The 24,262-nt window shown below is 39.8% G+C and overlaps 1 long non-coding RNA gene across 1 annotated transcript; it reads left to right on the top strand.

Moving 5' to 3' along the window:
- The first annotated feature begins 8,760 nt into the window (after positions 1–8,760).
- Positions 8,761–21,421, top strand: LOC110960106 (uncharacterized). Its single transcript, XR_002596280.2, has 4 exons — positions 8,761–9,082; positions 10,938–10,989; positions 13,499–13,777; positions 19,860–21,421. It is a non-coding gene; the product is annotated as an uncharacterized LOC110960106 (long non-coding RNA).
- The last annotated feature ends 2,841 nt before the right edge of the window (positions 21,422–24,262 follow it).

The raw sequence follows: 24,262 nt of genomic DNA, 5'->3' as shown, positions 1-24,262 counted from the left end.
AACAATTTACACACTATTTTCATGATTTTTCTGTTAAACATTTAATAAAGTGTGTCATTGAAAAGCCTCATTACTGCATATGTTCAGGATTTGCTCTTTGTACCATCAACAAAAGGGTCAATATGTAATTATGGGACTTTTTGTATCATAGTTGACATTTTTGCTGTTTTCAGGCCTAAAATCAACATGGCCTCCTATAACCAAACACCACATGACATTTTAGAGAAAAATTCTTCTAAATATTATACATACAATTGGGTAATATTGAAAATTATTTATAAAGATATTGTACTGTTGACATGCCATAAATCCACACTTGACTCACACACTAGTTTATATGAAATAACTCACAAAGTCTTGGAGTCTTTCCAGTCTTTTCTTCAGGAGGAAATGACATCATGTGGAGCAGGTCATGTGATCTGGAATTAACACACTTCCTTGAGAGGTGTTTTTGTAATGAGTAACTTAGTTGAAAGTGATTTCTCAGACACATACAATTTGTTATGTGTTATAAAATACCACAAATGACCACAGAAAAACACAAAATGACTCAATGAGACACAAAATTATCATTTAAAGATACAAAATGACCAGAGAGACACACAAAACGACCACAAAATACCTAAAAATGACCACAAACAGACTGAAAACGACCACAAATGGTCGCAAAATCTACACAGAAACGCACAATATGACCACAAATACACCTAAAATGTCCACAAAACTGTCTGAAAATGACCAAAAACAAAACACGATAACAAAGACACACAAAACAACCACAAAAAGACACAACATGACCACAAAAAAATTACACAAAATGACTCAGTGAGACAGATATTTATCATATGAAGACAAAAAATGACAAGAGACAGACAAAAACACTACAAAAAATTGCAAAATGACCACAAAAAGACCTAAAATGCGCAAAAAAGGGACTGAAAATAATAACTGTCCAGGACAGGACATGAACCGATGGATCTTCTAGTTGAAAACACGAAAAACTCTAAATAATGATTTACAGCATGATTATAAATACTTCTTTAATAAAAAGACAAAACAAAAAGTCAGAGATCCTTGTGGTTGTTTCAGTCTTGTATTAAAGCGTGTGCTCCCCTTCTACATCCACCTCATTTAAACTGAGCTACAAACGCACCACATGATGTTGTGTTAATGAAAACAGTGAGGGGGGGACGCTGCTGAAGGGACTGAGCTGTGATTTTGATTATAGTCTGCAGGGAGCATTTTACTGCTAACGTTTACAAGCAGCCTCTCATGAACGCTACTGCAGCTCAGCCTCGATATGAAGGCAGGCGTTTGGCAATCGGGATCTGAATTGTTGGTAATGACGGTTTGATGCCAAAGAAAACAGCTGCTGTTGAGTGTTACTGGTAGTTACCGCATCTGCAAGCAGTGGTGGAATGAAATTAAGTACATTTACGCAATTAATACACTTTAGAACGGTTTTAAGGTACTTTATTTGAGTATTTTCATTTTCCTTGAGAGGTGTTTTGTAATGGCAACTTAGTAGAAAGTGATTTCTCGAATACAAATACAGTTTGCTATTTTGTGTTATAAAATAACACAAATGACAACAGAAAAACACAAAATGACTCAATGAGACACAAAATTATCATATAGAGAGACACAACGACCACAAACAGACTGATAATGACCATAAATGACCACAGAAAGACACATAAATTGACAAAAAAACAAAACTCAAAATGACCAAAAAATGCTCAAAAAGACACAAAATGAGCACAGAAAAACACAAAATGACTTAGTGGGACACATAATTATCATTTAAAGATACAAAATGATAAGAGACACACAAAATAACTACAAAAACGTACAAAATGGACAAAAGAAACACCTAAAATGATCACAGAGAGACTTAAAATGGCTACAAAAAGGCACAAAATTACTGCAAAAACACCTAAAATGCCCACAAAACAGACTGAAAATTACAAAAAAAAAGAAAGAAAGAAAATGAGCAGGTCATGTGATCTGGAATTAACAAACTTCCTTCACAGGTGTTTTTGTAATGGGGAACTTAGCGGAAAGGGATTTGTCAGACACACATTTTCCATATAAAATTTGACATATTGTCAAAAAAGAAATGTCTGTCATGATTACCTAAACTTAATAAAATGAACAAAATCAAAACGATTTCTGAATCAGCTCATTTTATTGTTGTTTATCTAATTAGAAGGTGGTTGTTATTGAATTGGGACAGTTATTTAGTTGACATTTTAGTGATATCCAATCATTTTTTATTAATAAGCGATTGTTTCCATAATGCATAATTATGGAATTTGTAAAGACATGATCATAATGAACATAAAAAACTTATTTTTTTTACTTTTAATAAAAATGTATGCAAGATATGTCCCATGGACTTCAAAAGTCCCTCAATTATATATTGGCCCATAAATATCGAATTATAACTGTATTTCTCAGGGTATATAGGTAAAAAGGGAGAAGTTTATAAATATTCGTGTGATTTCTGGCGTGTGTTGCTGCAGTGTTTGTCCTGTAGGGGCAGCAGAGCATCAGAAATGAAGAATCCACTGGTCTGGATGTAATTCACCAAACATCCACATGGTGGCAGCATCACTAAAGAAAAAAACCCATGAGGCTGCGATGATCCGTTTTCAGCTTCATTTCATGCTCGTTTATTATCAGCACATCAGGTAAATAATATGAGCAACGGTGAGGCCACATGTTATTTCTTAGTGTTCGCTCAGTGAAACCTTTTTAACCTTTTTACCTGCAGGTTTTTCCTCTAAAGTCATCAGCGCTGCTGCTCAGAGCTGTTAGATCAGCCATGAAACTGCTCATTTTACCACAATCCTCTAAAACAAGAAGATCTAATAACGGAAATAAATACTACAAATAAAACTACATATAACGACGTGGCAATAAAGACGCTTTTGTTATCAGACCATCTGCTAATTTGTGCAGAAACTGACGCTGAATTTGAGCTACAATACGGAAAATACTGCTGGATTCCCCACATGAGGATCTTTAAGTTTTAATTTGAGAAGATTTATAAATTATTTTTAAACAATTTACTAAAACTAATATGTTTCGTACGAGATTTAAGTCATTTCAGAAGCTGCAGCTGCTCCAAATCTTTTTTCAGAAAACGACCTTAATAATTGGAAATGAAGCCAAATATATGAGAGCACCGCAACAAATAGTTTCAGTCAAACATTAGAACAAAGGTTTTACTTTTAAACTTAATGCGACTCACCTGTCAGGTTAGATTTAGGCCTGTTCCTCCTGCAACTTAACGATTTGGAATCAAATCCACAATAATTACAAGGAAATCTATTCATTTAAATGTAGAAGGACGTATTTTAGAAAAAAGATCGTGTTGGAGACTAACAAAAGATTATTTCGGAGTCGATTCAAATGCGTCTGATGCTGGAATAAAATCGCAGAAAACTGTTTATTTGCTGCATTTCTCCGTGTTTTTTTCCACTGGTCTGAGGAGTCAACAATAAAAACCCACTTGAAGCTTGATTGGGGTTCCATGCATGCTAAAATAATTTGCAATAAAACTCATTTATCTCAGAATTAAGTGCTTTTGTTTTTAATCTCAATTTTAAATTCAGTTTTCCAGTTAAATTGTGCAAAAATCACACTGAATCTGTGTCGCAGGAAAAATGTTCTTATCACTTTTATTCTATTAAAAACCTTCGTGATTCTGTTTTCTAGACGTCTGTTGAATCCAAACGACCCGGTTCTGATCTTTCACTGCTTTGTTCACTTCTAAATAAGCTCATGTCACAAAGAGAAACGCGTCCTGCTGATTCACAATAAATAAGTTTAGTGGCAAATTTGCAAAAAGCACAAAACAATGATATTTTCTTTATGAAATATTACTCTCAATGAAGTATTTAAAGAAAGGCATTTTAAAAACAAGCTTAGAAATACAAAAACGTAAAAATAATGACAAAATCGCGTGTTTTCTCGTGTATTTTCATTTCATTCTTCAGCCTGTACTTTGCAGTGTAGACCTTCTTAACATACAGACGATTATGCACACAGGCTACGTGTGTTTTCACAATAAAATGTCTGTAAAACTTATGCAAGATCCCCCATTTGAACTTTTTCTCATGAGATTTTTAAAATTCTGTTTAGAAATTGACATCAGAGCATCTTCTATTAACCCTGTGAAGCCTGACCCATCAAAAAATAGCCAGAAAATTCAGATTTTTTTGGAATTGAGATGTTTATTACCCCTTTAGACAAAATCCAAAAGAAAAACTTCACCATATCATTTTGTTAATGATATATTTTTGTATCAAATTGGAACCATTGGGAGGTTTTTGGCAACTTTTTGCTCACAAGCAAAACTCCACTTCAAGCTCCAGTCTACATTGAGTGAGATGACACACTTCATGACAAAAAAATACATAATAATAATAAATACAATTAAAAGAAAGAACAAAAGAACAAACTGCAGGGAGCTTTGCCTGCATCTCATCATGTAAAAGTCACACTGTTGCTGCCGTGATCATTTAATGAACACTTCTCATTCAGTTTATTTATCAATCTGCTCTAGAACTTCATGTTTTCGACATCTCAGTGGCGTCTATGTCGATGTTTTAATAGCACAGGAATAAAACAGTTATCTTTACATTCAAATGCACAATCTGAGTAGCAGTGGAGTGTGTTTTGTGCTCTACAGTTAAACCCATAAACCAGCTACTCAAGCAGCATTTTTCACCTCTAACAAGCAAGACTTGACGAAGAAATAGTGTGTAAATGTTCAAAATAGCTTTAAAAATTCTTTCCAGTAAAATCTGACTGCTGTCACAGCTCCTGCATAGTTTGGAATTAGTTTTATATGTTCAGTGTGATCATTAGTCCTACCTGAAAGTAAAACAAAAGAAGAAAAATCCTTTCATAAATGTTTAAAAGGCAAAGAATACGCCTCTTTCTATGAACAGAAACAATGAGGAGGTGAGTATGTTGACGATTCAAACACATCCAGGCAGATAAATGTGGCTTAAGTCAGAAAAAAGACAAGCTGTGCCTTCAGAAGCTGCACAGGAGGCCCACAGTTGGTGCTTCCTGCTGAAACTAGTCTTACACTGCAGGAGAGTCCAATCAACAGCTGCAAAAATCGTCCCTCTTAGCTGATAAATCAGGAAATCAGAGGGAAAACTCTTGCAACTAAGGCACAGAACAGCTGTTCAGAAAAATGCAATTTTTACCTCAAGAAGTGACAAAAACTGATATAAATCAGCAGCTTTAGTTTCTCTGAAACTGAAGCAAATGGAGTCAGATTTTACATCCAAAAGCAAAATCCCAAATCCTAACTGCAGTTCTCTAGTTTCACATGAAGTTTGTTCTCTGAATTTTCCTGCAGCATCTCTGAGAAGTCCTCTGAGCCCAGAAGCTGATGGAGAGCTGGTGGTTCTTTTCACAGAGCACCAGTTGAATCCATGCAAACTGCACAGAAAGAGCAGCTTGTGCCTTCACGTCATTTATAGGATCTTCACTCTGACACCAGCATATCCACCCAAAGATCTGAGGAAATGCATACTTTGATATTAAAAGTATTTTAATCTACCAAAAAAACCCTCCAAACTCCCTAAAATACTTGCCACATTCCTGAAATAACTCGACGTCCCCTCACTTCCATTCATTATACACCACCACGTTTCATTAAGCTGCTATTCAAAGCAGACGGTCTCAATTTGAATATTGGCGCGACGTGGGGGCGAAAGGGTGCCAGGGTCGGGTTCATCCGTGGGCACAAAAAAACCCCAAACTGACTCCGAGTGGTCAACAAAAAGCACCACAGCTCGTATTTACAGCACAAACAGGTGAGACGTTGCGCTCCACGGCTGCGTTTTGACGCGGCTCGTCGCTGCGCGTAAAAGCTGCACTTTGCCGCCGCCTTTTCTGCTCAGTGAAGCGCTATACGGCGTCTGGGGCAGGCAGCAGTAAAACAATGGAGGGATGGTGAGGCTGGTTTACTGCTGTCGGAGGCTCTGAGACAGGCTGTGACCCAGCAGCCAAAAGACTGTCTGCTTCTCACGGCCTGCAGGAAGGAAGAGGGCAAAAGGCGCTCATCTTACACAGCCAGTTTACTCCACTTTGTAAGAATCAGATAAAGGTGGAAAACACAGGCTGGACAGGACACAGTTCAAATGAAGTGGTGCCAATTCACCTGCCTTACTGCTGGATGTTGGCAAACGCACATGGACAGCTCATTTTCATTTTAGTTGATTGCTCATTCATGAATTTCTTACAATTCAAACTATATTCAAATTATCATCAGCTGGTATTAGAATGTGCAACTATATGCAGGATTTAGTGAAATATTGTATGAAAAACAGCTTCATGGTGACTTTATTCGTTCATCTTCCATTGTGTTAAAGGTCGGTAGGTTTTATTCCACTAAAGTAGGCCTATCATGGGATGAACTGATAAAACACAGGAGGTACAAATCAAACATGACGCATTTCTACAAGCTAAACCACTCAGCAAATTACACATTTTAAATGATCCCCCATTTCAACTAATTATAACAGTAAAATGTTGCCTGAAACAGTGAAACTCATAGATCTAAAACAGTAGGCCTGCTCACATTGTTCTATTTAAGTACTGTTTTTCTGATTGCACTGATATCATTTATGACTAATTAATGTTCATTTTGCTTCCACTGGAGCAGCCTGGAGACATTATAAAAACTACTGAACTTATTGACAGGCCTGCTGTACAAGTAGAACCAAACTGGGACTGATTTTGGTTTCATCAAGATCTGTTGAGGTTCTGCTGCCTGGTCGGACTTTTTATTTTATTTTGCAGATCTGCTTTATTTCTGCTTGTTTTTTTATATTCCTTGGACGTATAGTGCTGTGTAGCTTATGTCTGTTCTGTATTTTGTGCAGCTGTAAGACACAAGTCAAATTAATTCAAAGCTTTCAAAGACAAATGTATGATTTGGGGCTATGGAAATAAACCTGAATTGGACTAGAAGCTACTGTAAGACACATTTAAAGTGGTAGTTTCTGTGCGTCCTGGAGGAGGGACCACTCTTCTTTCTTTCTAGCACTAAACATGACTTTATTCGGACTACAGCTCCTCTAAGTCACATCTAAACAGGTCGTTTCCAGGATGTGGCTGCTCTCCAACTCACCAACTGTCTTCTATTTGGCCAACTCAGTCACGTTGACTGTACAACTAAACAAAAAAAACCTGCACAATGTTGATTTTAAACGCAGTAAAGGGCCGTAAATTAACCACGTCTCTGTGCGTTATAGTTTGCAGGATTTAAGGGCGCATCGGCGCTTACAATGGTCTCCTGGCAACCAGGCGCGCTCAGGAGAGGCTGTGAGCGCGCCTCTGTGCGCTGCAGAGAACTTGTTGGTGGAGGCTCTCAGTGGATAATAAACCTGAATTATTTCCTCACAGCTCAGTGTCTGGATCTGGTTCCCAAGCAGAGAAAAAAACGTGTCAGTCTGAGCATTTTTTAAGGCTTCAGTGAGGGAACTATATGGAGAAAATCTGCAACATGGAGACCAGATTTTACTTGTTTCTGGGGCACAAAACACAGAACTGGCTCAAGAAATCACCCCGTTGATAGCTGTTAAGTTTTAATTAAGCTGAAATTGTCCATTACTGTAAATTTCCCCACTAAAACACAGAGGTACCAGTGTCTAAAACAGCCTCAGTCTGACTGATGACTTTATTAATGGCTGATAAAAGGGTTCAGCCTGATGTGGTCTAGAGCAACAGGACCAAGTTAACTTTATTTATGCAAATGTTGAGCACGTCTAGGCGGCACACACAGACATATTGAGACCCTATACAATAAGGTTTGAGAGGATTCTCCTCTCTCACTGCTTCAAAAGATTTCTGCTGTGATTATCATGATAATTAGCCAAGTCGGAGCCTCTCAAGTCTGTCTACAAGTTTCAGTTGCAGACATCTTTGAAATATTTCCACACTGGGTGAGAAGCCACATATATCTTTCCATATTTAAACTGTGGAAATGATGTTTCTCCTCTTGGTGTTGGCTGTAGTGGTGTAAAATAAATGACCTCATCCTGCTCCTCAGCCAACTTCAAGACACTGTAAGGCCTTTAAAGATCACAACAGGAAGTATAGACCTGAATATTGTTGGTTTATTGTGATGTTTATGATGCTGATGTAAAACGCAGGCACCAGAAACATGACATGAAATCATAAAACACACAGTCTGGTGTTTCTCAATGCCACACATACAATATCTCTTTACCAGCAGAGAAATTCTTTATACATATATATATGGACATACATATGACACTTGCATGTTATTTGGCCTGTAACACTCACTGTTTAGTGACTTTCTTGCCTTTTTATCCTTCTTTAACTATATCCAGTGTTATGCACCAAAACACAAAATCTAATTCCTCATCTGTGAAAACCTTCTGAAACTGCTTCTAAGGAGGTATGAATACACAGGAATAGGAAGGAACAGCACAGAGGTAAAACACTGCAGAAACAGCATCAGAGGCAGTGCAGGAACCAGAGGCTGCTGGGCTGATGGATGAGTGATGGAGCCACCATGCACTTCTGCATGCGCCTGTTGGGGGGCGTGAGAGGCGCCGCTATAGGTCCGGATTCTAATTACATCGCTCGTCTTGCATAATATAAAAAAAAATCTCAGAGGGTGGGAACAGTGTTACCTCACTGATTCACAAGGGGGTGGGCCTTGAACGGCGTATATGATTTTGGACAAATGAGACGTTAAGCCATTTGGAGACAACGGCGGTGGAGATGTAGCCATCCGGGGCGGACAGCTCCAACTCCCCGGTCTGCTGCGGGGAGGACCGTGGCTGTGGACGCGGAGGACAACTGTGTGCTGAGGCGTGGGGGAAAAACACAAGAAGGACCCGTTAGAATGAAAAATGGACGGTGCCGGCGGGACGTCACGATGCGCCGCCGCCACAAAGCTCATGAACGCGCTCATTTGGCTCCCAGCATGCCGCACGTCCGGAGGGACCGCTGGTCACCAGGAGCTCCTCTGAACAGCCACGGAAGCCCACCCTGCTGAGCTGCACCCAAGGAGCGGAAAGTAAGAAGCGCGTTTTTGTGTTTTAGGAGTGATTTTGTGGCTCAGTGAGTTTTAGGGGAAAGCTGCAGGAACGCAGAGAGGCTTTATAGGGGCGAGCTGAGACGCGTTTAGGGCACAACACACTGAATCATGTGTTTATGAATTAAGTGAGGATTTGAGGGCCTGCTGGAGCTTTTATTCTAAATCTGCTCTGTGTTTTCTGTAAGTGACAATGTTTCAGTTGAGGATGCGCAGCAGCAGCAGCATCCCAGATGAAGGCTCCTGATGGCAGCAGCACAGCCGTGTAGTTTCACTTGTGGCTGCAAACACTTTTGTTTAGCTCATGTCAGAGGCACCAATGTGACTCCATGAAGCAGATCAGCAGCTTCAGCTCTGAGTTTAGTGGGTGTTTTTCCTGACTTGTTGGGCGAAGATCTCCAACAGGCCCTTTGATTAGTTTCCAATCAGCTCAGCAGACATCCAAATAACTCCACTGTTGTGCGTCAAAGATTGGAGATCTGCACCTTTCTCTCATCTCTCAGGCTATTTAGCACGTTATTACTACAAATCTGACTTCTAGCAGCTGCCACAGTAAAGTTAAAGAGGACCCAGTCGTTTTAAACATTTCTGGGGCAGCAAAGAGTTACTGGGTTTACATTTGAATCCTAATCTCTCCACTGACCCCCGGATCAGCCATATGTTCTGTTCTGACTGTCCCAAGTATTACATAAGTTCGTGTTGCGGCATTTCTCCAGTTCACAAAGTGGAGACACGTTAATATGCATCGTTACAGAGCTCCAGTGTGGGTTTAGTGAACTGTAAGGTCGCAGTGGTTCTGTCTGAGCGGCCTGTGATGGTGCTGATGGTGGTGGTGTTGGCCTCGGGCGGTGCAACCTTTTCACAGCACTGTGTTGTGTTGGGCCTGTTTGCTGTCAACAGATTACGCGCTGAAAAGGCTAAGCAGGGGGGAAAGCATGGAGCATGGAGCAGAGAGAGAGAGAGAGAGAGAGAGGGAGGAAAAAGAGGCAAAGGTGATTACTGTACATGAACCCAGCAGCGCACGGCTCCAACCAGGCTTCCTGCAGATTAAACAGTACGATGCCAGCACCGCGCTCTGCATGGGGAGCTCTTACATAAGGCCTGCTTAATCTGTGTGAGAGTTAACCAGACCTCCCTCCTGTGTATATATGTACTTTTTCACTTAATTCTATCACAACATGTGAGGAGGATTCAGAGCGGAAGTGCTTTGCGCCATAGAGAAGTTCATGCGTAATGAGCAGATTTTCGAACCTTCTCTGTGGTAAAACTGGCATACAGGGGGATAGTTTGTATTTTAGACACATTTCACTCATACAAATGAACATTTATTGTATTTGGCTTCATGGATGAGGCCTTGAGATGTAAGAAATCAGTCTCCACTCCAATATACGAAGGCCTGCACCAGCACCTCTGCGCTCAGACTGAACAGGTGAATCCAGGTAGAAATGTGCCACCTCACACTTTAAAATCCCACCCGAAGTAAGTCTATAAGCTGCTAGAATTTAAATTGAGACCGCCGTGCGTCCGCAGCAGCAGCAGCAGCATCTGTGGACCCTCGCTAGCGCAGGAGTCGGTCCGTGGAGCTGCAGGTGCGAAGTTGCGTTCAGCGACGCAAACTGGGCTAGTTAGAGGCGATCTGTAACCCAGTAGGCAAGTTTCCCATGCAGGGAGCTTTCCAGGGATTTTCCAAAAAAAAAAAAAAAAAAAAAGAGGGAGAGAAAATGAGGAAGAGATCCCATTCACGTGGATGAAATGTGGACCTCACGTGTTCTAATTTCAGCCTCAGTGGCCGCTTTAAGCTGTTTTATTCTGATTTAGCTGTTCTTTTTTATTTTAGACTCACTTGGAAGCATCAACAATGAAGTTCACGGTTTCCTCCAAACTTCCAGGTGAGAATGATTGATTTGAACACGAGGACTCTGCATGTAAGCTGGCTTCTTATTGCGCTTCAAGAAAGTCAAACAAAAAACAGATAGATTTCAGACACAATTGTCTTTTTTCAGTTGCGCACACACACAATTTAAAAAACAAAATAAATCATGCAGTAAGCTGTGTGGAACAAACTGATCACTCCTGGAGATCTTCATTAAATACTTTTCTTGAGACGCTTAAATTTATAATCCTGACCATCTATTAAAAGAGAGGTTTTCTTAAAGTTACAGCCAAAAAACAAATAAACTTTAATGAAATTTTACAGGGACTTCAGTCAGTAGTAGGTGGGGGAGTTTATCTGAACAAATCGACAGTTTATTCCTGGTATAAAATCTGATTTAAATCCATCAGATGTGCAGATTGAGATCAGCTTTTATTTTGAAACATTTAAGATTAATGCTCCGTGAAAGTCTTAAATTAACACCTGACAAAGAAATTCCAATAATGCCAAAATACAAGCGAATTAAAATAAAGAAACAGTGGCAGTAATATCAATTAACAAAATTTAGAGAGACATCAGGATACAAAACCAACTCCACGTTTATTTTATGAATTTACAGGAGGCTGTTATTTTTTCTGCATACATGCTATTCAAATTACACGAAACTGCAGATTTAAAGTTAAATATTACGTTTTTTAAAAACACACACACACTCACTTTCTTGATTGGCAGCAATTTATGCAGCATTTAATTCACTGTTATGCAACTTTTTTTACCTGTAAAGGCGATTATGAGCAGCTCAGTTCAACAGATACACAAAAAGGAGGGAAAAAACACAAATTAAGCTCATTTAGAGGCTTTAAGCTTAAAAAAAAAACTATATTCTGTGATGAATTGGTGATAAATGCATTACTGTAGGGGGGTGCAGGTGTGAATGGGAACCCTGATGTTGAAACGAGGCCTGAAAGCAGCGAACTGATCTCCACTAATGGATGTTTCTGGCAAAAATCCACCAAAGTGTAATTCACCCTTCTCATGGAGCTTTCAAGAAACGGCGTCAAAAATAAATAAATGGATAAATAAAATACAACGTAAAGCGTGTTTAATAGGAGCAGAACATCGCTGCGTGTGATTTACTTTAAAGGTTTTTCTGCAAACATCCTGCAGCAGCAGCAGCTGTTTATTCGGAGCTGCTGTGGCCTCATTTCGGCACGTTCAAAGAGAGCACATCTCCTCCTAAGTGTGTGTGTGTGTGTGTGTGTGTGTGTGTGTGTGTGTGTGTGTGTGTGTGTGTGTGTGTGTGTGTGTGTGTGTGTGTGTGTGTGTTAATTAGGCTTCACACCTCGCTGTTAACGCATTAATTGAAAGCCAGAGATGACGGTGACGTCACTCCCCTTTCTTCACTAAAAGCCAATTAAAAAAAAACAACACAAAAAACTAGTTTGTCAAAATAGGACAGAAAAACATGTTTTTTGGATATGTAATTTTAAAAAAGCCCCACTCTTATGTATTATTTATATATTTTATGTTCTCACTGAATTATGCACAAAATAAATTAAAAAGCTGAATTATAAAAATAACAAAACTGCAGACTAGTTAACTAAAAATAAACCAGAGGATGAAACTCAAATAAAGCCCAGTATTTAAAATAAAATGTTAGTTTTTGCTTCTTAGTGTCAATTAGATTAATTTAAAAATAACAATAAATGACACAAATTCAAGAATGCTCATTCTATTAATTTAATGTGAGACATTTTTGTAATTTTACATATTTGATTCATGAAGTTACACAAATCCTGAGCAAGATGTGAAGATATTTCTCACTGCTTTCACACAATATGTGACCAGATGATGTTGTGAGCCTTTTAATAATATTTTATAATACCATTTTCAGAATTTAAAGCTAGAAAATGCCAGTTTTTAAGAAGGATAAATGCTAACTGTGTGGTGTAAGGATTTATCTAGGTTTACAGGTGCAATAGCTCCAGAAAAGATTAAAATATATTGAATACATTCATACACTTGTAATCGAGTGTTCACCTGCTGTGAAATGGATGCATACGTTCCATTTCCAGTGGATTTCCCTCATGCACTCTGCCACAATATTTCCTTTACAGAAGTATTTTGTGGAAATTATTCCCCTCAGTGCTGTTTCGCATGCAGCTTCTGATGTCCTCATAAAGGTTTTTATTGTTGTCGTGTTTAGTTCTCTTTGTTTCTGAGCTCCTGCAAGAAGCTCGTTCACATCTCAGCCGTATAAAAAACACTTAATAGCTCGGAAAATGTGTTTTTCCCAGCGGCATCCCCTGTGAATCTTTAGTCATGCTTGTTTTTCATATCATTTCACTGAGGTGTTTTAACGCCGTGTGATCAATCATCTGTATTAACACTCCAGCTTTATGGCTATTATCATCATCATCATCGTTTCCACCTCTGGAATGTGGACGGAAACAGCAGGCGGAGGGAATTAGCTTTGTCTTGGTGAATTAGCCCTTTATGTGTTTCCCCCTTGTTTGTCCTTACAGGTGTGTCAGAGGCTGTGTGTGTTTTTTGTGTGTCGCCGGACGGACGGTGCGTTCGCAGGCCTGAGGGGTTGTCTGTTATCTTTGGTTATCTAGCTGTATGAGTGACGTACATTCTTCATAAAGCTAGATAACCGAAAGTAACAAGAATCCCATTACACGCCTGCGCGGGAAAAAGACAAAACAACAGAAGAGAGAAGAGAAGAAGAGGAGAAAAAAAGCAGATGAAGAAAACAGAGGGCTGGAGGTGAAGGATGGATGCTGCTAACCAATGACGTGAAGGTATGATGCTGCGTTACATAAGGGCTAATTTTAAGGGGAGGGGAGGGGCTGTTGTGTCTCGTGGAGGGTGTGAAGTGCACTAAAGGCAAAAAGACAATCAATAGTTGTAATTGCAGCTTTGATTTTCACCAAATCTGCTTGTCGCCGATGCATCCGTGCTGCAGTGCAGGTACAGACTGTGCTGCCATGTTTGTTTTTGTGCTGGTTGGCAGGACGATGGCGAGCGAGTGAGTGTGTTTGTGTCAAAACTGAGGCTGTGCCTCTCCAATATGAACACAGTGATATGAAAAATTACTTATCAAGCCTCCTTTTGGAACTTTTCTCACCAAAAACGGCCAAACAGTCACAGGCTTGCCTCCAAAATGTCCCTTTAAATCCAGAAAATCAGACAATCTTCAGCATATTTCAAAATTTAAAAGGTGCAAAGCGATGAAGCTCAACTCTTCTGCAGTGAGTGAAGCCCACAGACAGTCAGGATACATCAAAAAATACATATATCAAGCGTTTATTAGCGTCTTTTACTAGCTAAAGGACACACTTGAGCCTCATTTTATAGTCAGTTCTCAGGGTTTATTCCAACATGCAGATGAATTAATTATCTCCTTCAGTCATTTCAGATAAGAATGAAAAAGACAGAAAAGTGACTGTAAAGAGATTAAAACTGTCTTTTCTTTAGTAGCAAATCCCACTCAGCTGTACTGTATTTTCAAGATTCAAGACGTTTATTTGTCACAAACACAATTATACATAGTATAAGTATGTAGTGAAATGCTTTGTGCATCTGTTCCAAAACAATAAGAATAATTAAATAAAACACACAAGAAATATGTATATGTACCCACATAGATATGCATATATACTTACACATATAGATATATATACACTCATGTACATATGAATATATACATATATATTATATATTTACACTCAGAAGAGGCTTACTTGCATAAAAAATGGCCTTTACCTGGTTCTAGCTTGTGAATCAATTCAACTTTTCCAGTAAAAGTCTTCATTTTGGTGGTTTTGTGTCTTTATCAGGGCAAGAAAATGAAGCTACAAGCAGTCCTTTCCAAAATAAGAGCACAGAGGGAGTAAAGGGCTTCAAAAATAGCTTTTTAAAATAGAAAATGCTGATTTGATTTTCTGACTTTTCCTCCCTCTCACACACCCTCTGGAATTCCTTTGTCTACTTGCTTATTGTTTTGGCTCAAGTATTTGTCCGCGGTGCCAGATAATTGGCTAAATTTAGGTTTCAGTTTTCTTGCCTGAATTCCTTTCTTTTTTAAAAGGGAAATCTGTTTTTTTTGTTTGTGTTTGAGGCGTGAAGGCCGGTGTAGCTCCATTCAGACACCTGCTAAAAGCTGGCATCTGTAACTGGCAAAGCTGGGAGCGACTCACACATTATGACCATCTCATGTATTTTTACACTGATTTTTTTTTTTAACACGACTAGAGAAATTAATCTCCAGCTGAGAGATCCAGACTTATGAGTGTTTGGTTCCATCCCTCTTCTTTTCTTTTTTTTTAAACATTTCATAAAAGGCTGACGATGTGATTGCAGCTCTTCTGCACGTCCTGCAGAGGCAGTGGCGGCGGTGAGAGATGTGAAACAAAACAAAGACCACCTCAAAAGGCAATTAGCGGCACTTTGCCATCATTTGGAGCATCTCCACTGACGCCGATGCTCCTCTGCAGTTAATTTTCTGCTAAAGAACCAAATGGTCACAAACAAGGGATCACAGCAGAAAGAGGCAACGAGGAAAGACCGCGTGTGTGTGTGTGTGTGTGTGTGTGTGTGTGTGACTTTGTGGAGCATAAATACTATTTAGCAGCTAGAAATCTTTACAAACTGCACACAAAAGCTCCTCTTAGAGCACTTAAGCTCCGTCAAGACCGCATGAACGCCACGTCGATGCTCATCTGTCGTTAATGTGACAAAGCACAGCGTATTAACTACATCAGTGGATATATGGCCGCAAGATTCTCACTGAACTGCTGCTAAAATCCTCTTCTGCGTCCCGTTCATCAATATCTCTATCTGTTACCGACAACTGCAGCTGAATCGAGATCAACACGGCCGTTTTCGGTGCACAGAGCGGCGTCTGTGTCCTAATGAAGCAGGTTCCAATCTATTTTCTGTTGACCACGTGTTTTATTTTGTGCACCTCAAAGTCAAACTCATACTTTCTCCACTTCCCGCCATGCTTCTTCTTTCTTTTTCTCTGTCTTTTTTTAACGCCTTTCTCCTCATTCACTTAATTTCATTCTTTCTGTTTTTTCCCAGCTTGGATTCTCAGATGGTTGGTTCTGATTTGTATGCATTTGCATAATGAATGTCATTTGCATGCTCAGGGGCAGACCATACCATGAGAACGGCTGTGTTGGTTGTTTGTGTGTGTGTGTGTGTGTGTGTGTGTGTGTGTTCATGCATGGCACATATGTGTGAGTCGTATATTAAGCACATGTAAATTACACGTTTTTTTTCTTTTTTTCTAACCAACATAGGGTTGTTGTGTCGCGCGTACACACTGTACAAACACTTTGTTCTTCCTCTGTGAGATGTGTGTGCGTCTTTGTGTGTCCATGTGTGGGAGAATCCCTCCTCCATGTGTGGTGCATGTAGGGCAGCAATCTGACGATCATGCCTCGTCCTCCCTCCCTCCCTGCCTGCCTCCCCGTCTTGGTAACCGTTCAGTAATGCACCGACTAGAAGAATGAAAATAAGAGACTCCCTCCTCAATCCCATAATCCTCCTCTCCTCCGACCCCTCCCTTGCCAGTTTGTCCTCCTCTCCCACACGGCAAGTCACAGTCCTGCCACCATCTTAGGTGTTAAGACTGGCACAAAATGGCAGCTGAACAGCGGGGGGAACGTGGACGGAAAGCGCTGCACCTTCCCCCCGCTTCATGTTGGCCCCGAATCCTTTCCGCGCCATTGGTTGCCTCAAGACAGTGTTAATTACTGCCAGTGTGTTAATTGTAGAGATCGCCCCAAGAGACACGCAGGAAGGGATGAGATAGGAGGAAAACCGTGGAGCCAGTGGCTTTGGAGCGTCGGCAGGCTGGCATTTTTGAGGGCAGCTGCGTTGCTTTTTTCCGGCGTGCCCATCTTCGAGCCGCAGACGACGACGGTCGACCATTTTGCGCTCGGAGAACTCTTCGGACCGCTTCGCTTCCGCAACATTAATTAGATTATTCCAGTGTTTTTGATTACAAAGTGTTATAATTTGCACCACTGGTGGCGTTTTCTGCATGTGGAGCATTCACGCATTTTTTTTTTGTGCACGTGCAGACAGCTTCGTTTGATGATGTGGAGAAAAAAAAAAACTACCTACACGCTCCCTCACATCCACAAGGAGCTGTAATTAGCAACACGGTGTTCTTCATAAATCCCCACTTGCTATCACGCTTCACAGTTTTCTCACATGTGCACCACATTTCCTGTTTGGCGTCTCAACGAAAACGCGTTCCTGTTTGGGTTATTTAACACTGCGTCATTAGCTTTCGAAGACTTCTGAATCAAGACCAGATTCGAGTGGGAGTTACAGTTTGGGAAGCAAAAATGAGAGAATGTCACAGATCTGATGAGCACTGATTTCTGGGGTTGCAGTTTGACGCCAATGGTGTGGTTTTGTCTCCACCTTTAGCGGAGCATTTAGTTTTCTGATGTGAAAGCTTGACAGAAAGAAAACGTGAAGTTGATTCCTGAAATGTAGGAACATGAATTTTTGACTGGAAGGTTTAACCGCTGAGATGCAACCATTTAAAAAGCCTGAATCAGATTTAGCAGCTGTTGCAGGAGAACCAACTTTTCTGATCTTACTTGGAGTTTGTGCACATTATTTGCCCACAACTATTTGGCTTTGAAGGTCTTAAATAACTTATCTGTCTCTTGGTGTGAAAACTTGATAATTAGGAGTTAAAAGGTGTCAATACGACACTGGAAATTTACCCAACATTTAAGCAGGAATTTAGACTTTTTGACTTGACTGCTGAGCTCCAAACGCTGAACCCACCTATGAGCTAAACAACTACAGACGATGAATGAGTGGGAAGGAGGAGAGGCTGGAGGTGGGGGGCAGACAGACAGGGAGAGGGAGGCTGCGACAGTGAGATCTCAATAGTGAGAGGCCTTCTTTGTGTTCCTGTGTGAGGTTTATTTTGGGGGGCGCAGGGGGCGCTAAGAAAGGAGGGGAAGAGGAGAGGGTGGGGATCCTATCCTGGGCCCTCAGACAAGCGGCACATTGTCCTCCCCAATGTGTGGCGGCACTTGTGGCGTAACGCCATTATTTAGGCCAGTGGAGGGAACGGGGGTCTGGAGACCAGCTTAACCAAAACGCCAATTAGAGCCGGATCGTCCTGATTAATGGACGAGGGAGATTGGTAAACAATGCCGACCATTGTTAACCCCCCAGCTCCCCTTCACACACACACACAGACCCCCCTACCTCACTGGTTTCTTTCACACAGCAGACCCTCCATCCCTGTTGCCTTCGACACACACACTCACACACACACTTACACACAGTATGTCCGGTCATTAACATGCTGCTCTTATTTTTTATTTATAATTTGTTTGTTTCACAGCTTCAGTGTGAAGTTTGCCCAAATCATCACATGCAAAAATACTCCAAACTTTACACTCAGCAGGATGATAAACAGACCCCAGTTTAAATCTTAACATCCCAAAGTGTTTAACTTGGATGCCAAAAATAAATTTTATATTTGAGTTGCAAAAATTTCACGACGTTCGCGCAAAAAGTGTTGGAAACCGAGGCTTCTTTCCTTGAAAAGCGACGCTGGGCTCATATGTTAATCACACACCACGCCATGCTCGGCTCTGCATTTCAATACGTCCTACTTTATTGTTTTTTTAAGCATATGCACTGAATAATTAGCCACCACATACTCCAATCAGGGGCATGCCAATGTGGGGTTGCCATGGCGACCCCATCAGTCCCCCCCACCACCACCACCACCACCACCATCCCTTCCATCCTCCTCCTCCTCCTCCTCCTCCTGCTGCTGCTGCCTGGCTGCAAACAGGACAGAGAAAAATAAAGCGTGGGAAAAAAACACTTTGGGGGCTCAGACAATGATGGTGGGATGACGGAGGGGGAGGATGGGGGGAGGTGGAGGAGGAGGAGGAGGGAGGAGGACGTGTGATGTTCGTGATTGGAAGAGCAGCTTGTGTCTAGTCTGATTGTTTTAGAGTTTTCTTGGGGAGGGAGTCGCGGGGGGCATATTTCACCTTGTCTGTCTGGTTGGATCGAGTGTTTGTTCCTTCTGTTGTGCCGTACAGTAGAGCGATGGGAGGCGAGATTTGTGATAAATTATGTCCAGCTCACGCGTGATCCGAAACTGAAAACCTACCTCTTCTTCACCCACATCTTTAGGTGCAAAAAAAAAGAAAAAAAAAGATAAATGCTTTAGTTTGGGCATGTTTTTTCCCAGGATACATGTGAGGCGTTCACTGGCTCAGAATGGGCCTTACAGTAAAGACAACACCGCTGTGCCGACTTATTTGACAAGAAATCAATGGATTTTCCAGTTGTTTCTGAACATTTCATAAATAAAAATGCCCATCAATGAAATCCCAATAAGCAAAATTAGTTATTTTTCTTTAAAATTCGCAGTTTTTATCAATTAAGTACAGGTGTGCTTTTAAAACTCGTGTCTTAAACCTCTTTGATGATGTGCCAAAAAATCTTTTATGCAAGAAAAAAAAAGCTTGTATTAAGAGGATTTATTCTATGTGTACATGCAGTATTTTGAGCCTGATTTAAGCAGCATGTTCACTTGGGATTTATACATATTTTACTCCCTGCCAGCGCTATAACGTAAATACAGAAGAATCACAGCTACTTTTTATGGGATTTTATGGATTTTTTTATGGATTCTGTCTAAATTTTGGGTAAAACAGAAAAATATTGTGCTGCTCCACATGTTATATTTTCATCAAAATGCACGTCTCATCAGGAAGATTAATAAAACTGTAATTACAAGATTATTTCTGTTGTGTTGTTTGGATTTTTCTATGAGTAAAGTTTGGAAGATTGACCTCTTCTTTCTTTTCTTTCAAGATCTGAAGTCGGGAGGCTCCTGATCTGAGGACTTTGAGCCAGTGACGTCCTTTTAACGGAGAACTACATCATCATTAACCGTCATCGTTAACCTGGAGGAAGCAGCTCAAACGCAGTGACAGATTCTGCTGCAGGAGTCGGCGTTTGTCTGCTGCTGCGACAGAACGTCTTCATCTGACGACACAAGGACACACAAGACTTTAAATCCGAGCGAACAAACAGACGCTCGGTCGTCGTGAGGCCGAGACTCGGTGAAGGACGACGCGGTGGAGTCGTTGTGTGTTTGTGTTTCGTACGCCGTGTTCCTGGGAGCTGCTCTGCACAGCTGTTCAGGAAACATCTGCACTCGATTCCAATATAGGTCAGAGCTTAGATCGGTCGCTCTCTCTGTCAAACACGCACAAAAATCACTCAGATTTATGTACATTTACTGAAAAGCTAAAAAAAAAAAAAAATAGCAATTATTATTAGTGTTACAGCTATGTTAGCAGTTTATCCTTACTTTTACCTTAGAGTAGAACATTTAAATGCCTGTTTTTTCATATGAATTTACATTTTTGTTGCATGTCTTTCATTTTATTTGGTTCTAAATGTTTTCGCTGAAAGTTTGTGTTAAACTTTGAATGGTTCAATCAAACTGTTGACAATCTTTGTGACCGGATTACTTGAAAGCCCTGAAATAGACATTTTTTAAATGCAAGGCATCAATTTTATGCCCGTTTTCCTAAATTTATAATGTTTTCATGCATGTTCAAGAGTGTACAATACTCCTTGGGTTGTATTTATGCATCTCAGCATCATTTTTACTGCTCAGAATGGTTAAAAAAATTGCTAAATAATTTGGACTGATTGCACCAGTTGATGAAAATGTAAATCTCATTTTATCTTATATGTACAACAGTATCGTAAGACTGGAGCAACCTCAGTGGTGTTTTGCAATCTTTAAATTCATGATACACACTTTTAAATCAAGATGGTAACAATCACTGTAGGAAATATATTATTTTTATGTGTTCTATATGCAAGGGAGAGTGAGTAGATGGTGTTAAATTTGCAGCGTTGTGTTTTCACATGTGTACTGTTGTTAAGTTTGCACATGAATGTACAGGTTCAGTTTGGGTGATAATGTGCTGAACCGCTGACATGCACTAAAGGAGCACGGGTGCAATGAGTGCGTTTTTGTTTTCAGTTAGTTTAAGTAGAAGTATTAATACAGACAGTCGTTAGCGGAAGATCTGAGGTGTTTTAGTAGATTTGATCAGTAATCTGTTGCACTGTCAGTCTCAGAGACTCAAATCTGCGTTTTTTTCCACAACTTTTGTGACAATGTGATGCAAGAACTCGACTGCACTCGTTTTGTTTTTTCATGTGTGAATCTGTGCAATATTTTAATATTTAGATGGAACGATGTGAACGAGTGAATTTATCAGTGTGCACTATGAACTGCTGTCTCAGGACTTTTAAAAGCTGGATTTGCACGTGAGCTACTTTGTACTATGCAACTGTTTCTATTGCAACTAATATAATCAATAAAGGCATTGATGTTTACAGCGAAACAATAACTGTTTATGTGGATTTACTGCCGTTATCTTTAACACGTCTCTGTTAAGATCAACCTGTTGAGCAGCAGACAAACAATATTATTAAGCTGAACCGGATCATTCTACTTACAGTAACGGAGACAGTAAGCGGCTTTTTTTTCTCTGAGTTTTTAATACCAATATGGATGTAAATACACCTAAGAGCTATTTTTAAAACCAATTATTCAGCTGATATACTGACTGCTGTAACAGTGAAGAACCTGAATGCATCATTGGATCTCGCCTGTTCAGATTTAGCCTTAAAAACATAAATATCCACACTGAAAAAGAAGGAAATGAACATTTTTCCCCACTGAGCAACAAAAGAAATATGGAAAATAAGCGGATATAGTATCAGAAGATTATTAATTGCATTAAACTACCTAATGTACACTTTAGATAATGAAAAGCATCAGTACTGATACAGACAGATGTGCAATCGATGTATCAGTTAATGAAAATTGTATCTTTTTTAGAAAACAAAACGCCATCTGAGCATGTTTGTGCTTTTTCAGCAGCAGTCTGATGAACTAATTCTCCTTTAAGATACATCGAGCAGCTTGAATGCTGATAGTTTAATGTCTCTTCACCTTCCTGCCCTGCAGATCCATGAGTCAAACATTAGATTGAATCTCTTCCTATATCTGTATTTATTCAGTAACACAAACTGCAGCTGATCCAAGATCCTTTTAGTTTACATTTCATAATGTGGAGAATGTCACACTACGTAAACCTGGTGTATTTAAGAATTACTGTATCTTTTGTCTAACTTTGAGAGTAGAAAACACTTAAAAAATATGAATTTAAGGACTTAACTTTACACCTCTTTGCCTTCAGAGGATGTTCCCCGACGGCTCTAACCTTTATTACAAACGTCAGGCCTATAAGGGGACATTTATCCATTTGTTTTGGTCAGTCATTTTGGAAAGATGGACACTGTGTCACTGGCAAACATTTTACATCTGTCAGCTTCATTTTATTTGTTAAATCAGACACTGAGAAATCTTTCTGACACAGATATTACGTCCTTGTTAAAAGTTCTTTTATATCTTGCAGATTTTTGCTCTCTAAGTCCCAACAGTTGTTACGCGGTTATCACAGATTTCACTTTTTCTCCCTCTGGAAAAACCTGACCTATGATGTGAATCTTAAGTCTGAAGACTTTTGGAGAGTCTGGCAACCGATGCACACTTTCATAGAAAAGCTTTAACTTTGTCTTTGTTGACTTGTAATTACTTCCCTTTAACCGTTTCCTCTTAAGGGGCAGTGTATGTTCATTTCATGTCAGATGGATAGATGATTTTATATAATTACTATGTGTAACAAACGGCAGCACTTGATGTTAATGTGTTATTTATTAAGATTTGTAGGTGTTTTTGTTGTAAATGTTCTTTAAAATAAAAAAATCCCTCTCTCTCTCTCTCTATATATATATATATATATATATATGTAAAAAAACTTAATTAAGAACAGAGCTGAGCAATGAGGCTCTAATGTAACAAGTCACTGGTTCAAATCCCACCAGGGTCAATGCTCTCTTCATATTTTTGGTCTCTCTTTATTGCCACTATTTTAAAAAAGATAATAATATAGATAATAATAATTCAGAGTTTGTATCAGAATATTGTGTAACTTATGAACCATTTGTTGAATTCAACCTGGCTTCATTTGCATAAATTTACTGTCCATAAAATCAGAATAAAGATACATTTGTAAAGAGAAAGGAGTAAAACTGCGCAGGTGTGCAGCCGATCAGCTTCTAACAGAAAGAGCCTTCATAAAAAAAAATGTTCTAAGATGGAAAAACACGGCTATCGTGCTCATAAAAGGCTAAACCCAACCACTGATCAATGTTTACACGCGATGCACAATTTGAATCCGAGTCACATCTGGATGAAGTGTTGTGTCTGGGACGGCGATGCACAGCTGCTGCAGAGGACACGCAGGCCAGAGGCTCCAGCTGCTGCCACGATGCACGCAGCATCTGGAAACATCTGGAAGGATAAGCTCCTCGTTCGCTCCACAAACACTCTGAGGTTAAAAGCTCACCGTGAGCAAAAAGAGGTTTCTGAGCTTTGGAGTCACGAAGACGACAAGTATGAATTATTCAGAGTTGGGCTACAGAAAAGTCCGGAAAAAATAAACACAAAAGTCGCGTCTCTATCAAAGGACAGCAGTGTGATCAGTTTGATACTGCTCGACCAAGAATGCTGGAGATTACGCTCACCGTTTTGTCCGTATGCTTCATCAGGATATTTTACATGATCTAGTATGTGTAAACGTCACCAGAGAAAGCAGGCAAGCACAGTGTTACATTGAAAAATGAAAGAGGAGGACATGTTTTCTACTCTAGCTTTGTGAGTGTACCGACTTAAAATCAGATGTAACATCACAGCTAATAATTAATCTGGTTCCAGATGATGTCCAGGCTTTGCTCAGATGGTGAGAATGAGTTAAAACATGTATTTAGTGTTTAGAAATCCATTTTTACTTAATCACAAAAACCCAAATGAATGCTCTGAAGAGTCTCCTAACATTTATTAGTTAAATATCAATAAGAACATTTGTCTAAAATGTACTGAAAACATGAAGACAAACTGGTGAATTCAGTGCTAATGCCTGAACTTTACAGGAAATCATAATCAGTACGATAAAACAAAGTCGGACACTTGATGCCAACACACAAATCTGCCTTTAGTAAGTTATGATCCTCTACTTTAATCAATGACTACATTTAAATGAATAAAAAAGGTACTAAAACGTCAGAAGAGGCAAATGTCACCTCAGTTATGGCTCCTGAATGCTGTACAATGTGGTCTACTG

The sequence above is a fragment of the Acanthochromis polyacanthus genome, chromosome 11 (genome assembly GCF_021347895.1).
Source record: "Acanthochromis polyacanthus isolate Apoly-LR-REF ecotype Palm Island chromosome 11, KAUST_Apoly_ChrSc, whole genome shotgun sequence".
NCBI lineage: Eukaryota > Metazoa > Chordata > Actinopteri > Pomacentridae > Acanthochromis > Acanthochromis polyacanthus.
This window is presented reverse-complemented; position numbering and strand designations above follow the sequence as displayed.